This window comes from Pinus tabuliformis, chromosome 9 (genome assembly GCF_031772625.1).
Source record: "Pinus tabuliformis cultivar Carrire ecotype Pingquan chromosome 9, CPIR1, whole genome shotgun sequence".
NCBI lineage: Eukaryota > Viridiplantae > Streptophyta > Pinopsida > Pinales > Pinaceae > Pinus > Pinus tabuliformis.
This window is the reverse complement of record NC_142307.1, coordinates 1,890,391,797-1,890,394,909: the sequence shown is the minus strand read 5'-3', so window position 1 is coordinate 1,890,394,909 and position 3,113 is coordinate 1,890,391,797.

Genomic DNA, 3,113 nt, shown 5'->3' with positions numbered 1-3,113 from the left:
ATTAAAATAATATCAACACAAACTATCAACAATTTTAATCTTTCTAATATTAATATATCCTATTAAAATGAGTATACAAGTTTATTAACTAACATATTTCATTAATTTAAAGAGCACACTAGTTAATATATCATATTATTAATGTATATATAAACTATTAATATATATACATAAATAAACATTCATATTTCTATCCATATTACTTATAAAAACTATTAATATCATTAAAATATTACCTTGTATTAACTTGACCACACGTTGAAATGAGGTTTAAGAATTACTAATATCATTAAACTATTAAATTGCAATGAAACACATAGAAAATGAATTTAATTTAAGTTTGCGTATATCTTTTATATACTGGAATTATCAACTTGCAATGAAACACATAGAAAATAAATTTAAGTTTGCATATATCTTTTATATACTCGAATTTGTTGGAGTCCAAGAATTTATAGATCGTCACGAATTTATTTTAGTCCAAAATGGTACATATCCCAAGGAATTTGTTACCCTACCAAGCTAGATATAAACTAAAATTATGAAACAGCTACATAAATTGAAATATTCAGGTAAATGTAATGTTAAACATGTAATAAAAATTTACTGTAATAAATTCTACAACAAATCCAAATACATGTTATTATTGATTTTAATTGGTATAAATATAATCTTTGAATGGACTGAGAAAATAGAATAATCTACCCAGAGAGTAATGTGGCCATAATCTACGAATTAAAAGATATAGATTGCTTCATAACAATATTCATTCTTTTTAGGAAAATGTTGGATGAGAATATGGATCCTAGCCATTATACTTATACGTTTTAGCGAATTTTTACTGTACTACTGTTTTCTCGTAGAAACAAAATTAGTTAGTTAGCCTATGTTATTTATGGTTGATTTTTGTTGACAAAGGTTATATTTGGTTGGTTATTATTGATTAGTGTAAATATAATTTCTAAAACCTGATTTAGTGTTGATTTTTTTTTAACATAGTTTATTAATCTATATTTGATTTCATAAAGGTGATATTGACTGCAATTGATTTTGCTCTACATTTGTTAACTTTTGACCATGATTGACTTGTGTTGGCTATAGTTGACTATGTTTGATGTACATAAAATCTTCAAAACATGATGCCCATGTTGATTATAATTGATTATGGTGCACTTTTGTTGAATATTGTTGGCTATGGTTGACTATGTTTGATATACATAAAATCTTCAAAACATGATGCCGATGTTGATTACAATTGATTATGGTGTACTTTTGTTGAATATGAGTGAGACTGTGATTGGCTTTTGTTAACATGATGTTCATATTGACTACTCACTATGATTGACTAAATTTTATTTGAAGAACAATTTAATACAAATTTTCTTATAGTTAAACTTGGACTGTGACTTCCCCTTTTGTGAGAAAATATTAAACACTTAACACTTCCATACTATTTATCTTTCACCAACCTACAAATTAATGCAAAGAGTGAGGAAACATTGGTTCAAGGAATAAGTATTGGTTATCTTATAACATGTTTACCTAAATTGTCAATATTCTTAGTAATATATTGAAACATTTCAAAAAAACTATACAAATACTATATTGATTTTCAATATAATAATTGTATTAAATATATTAAATATTATAATAAAAAGTAATAGTTTTTTTTAATAAGTTACACAAACAATTATTTTATTAGATTATTTAAAACAATAAAGTAATACGATGATTTGACATGTTAATTAAAAGGAATATTTATCAAATTATATTTTTTTAATTTAATTTAATTTATTTATTTTGATTTTAAATTTTATTTATCTTATAAGATTTTATCTAAATTGTCAATCTCTTTTTAATAATGTTGTGGAACAGTGCAAAACCAATTAATATAATTACTAAACTCATTTTAAATATAGTAGTTGTATTAAATATATTAAATACCTTAATAAAGTTTAATAAACACTTTTCATTTAGCTAATAAAATTAAATTAATAAAAAACAAAAGTTATAATCAATTTTAATAATAAATTTAAATAAATTATATATAGTTAAATCTTAATACATTGTTCATTTAAATGTTAATTAATTTTTTTTAGCTACACACTAATTTATAAATGCTATCTATATTATACTTTTTAATATAAATAATAAAAGATAATGGTTGTATTTTGTTGACTAATGTACATATAATTTCCAAAAAAAATGTCCATGTTAACTATAGTTGGCTAAGTTTTGTTTGAGGAACAATTTAGAACAATATTTTTCATAATGAAATAGTAACTTACTGTTTATGAGTAAACAATGAACACTTCCATGCTCTTTACATAGTTAATATAAGCAATTGAGGAAACTATTATGATGATGATGATGATGATGGTTGTTAACGTCCACTGAGACCAAATAATGATCTATCGGACCTAAAAAGACAAATTATTTATTTTGATTTAAGATTTTATTCCGATGCTCAAAAAGCTTGGAGAGAAGCCTCCCGAGCTCACTATAATTTTGGCATTGTAAAAGGCTAGAAAGGTCAGTATTGTAACAAAGGTTGTGAAATTGAGATCTAATGTGGTTGTATGCAGGGCACTCTAAGAGGAAGTGGTTTTCATCCTCGATGCTCTTATTCTCACAAATATGGCAGATCCTTTCCATCCATGGCGTTTTAGGAACTACCCAGCGGCCAGTCTCACTATGGAGCTCATGAGAATTCGTTCTAATCTTTGCTATATTAATTTTCTTTTTTGAGCTAGTTAGAATAGAGAGATACTTTTGATCTTCAAGGGTGGGGTTGATGACCTTCTTATAATAACTTAATTTTCTTTTAGACGCTAAATCTTTCTCACACCACAATTTTTCTTTGAACTTAGAAGTAACAATATCTTTAATGTTATTTATGTTTTGCAAAGCATCATTCTCATTGATCTCCCAATAGTTTAACCAGGCCCTTGTGTCCTTATGCCATCCTCGGTTAAGCCTTAGGTGATTTTGGCTGGAAGTTAAAGCTAGCTTAGGAAGTCTATGATTGTCTATGTTATTGAGCTTGTGCTTGTACATCAGAAACCTGAGCATAGCTAGGCTCTCAATAGAAGAAAGACCTGCTTCTATAAGGA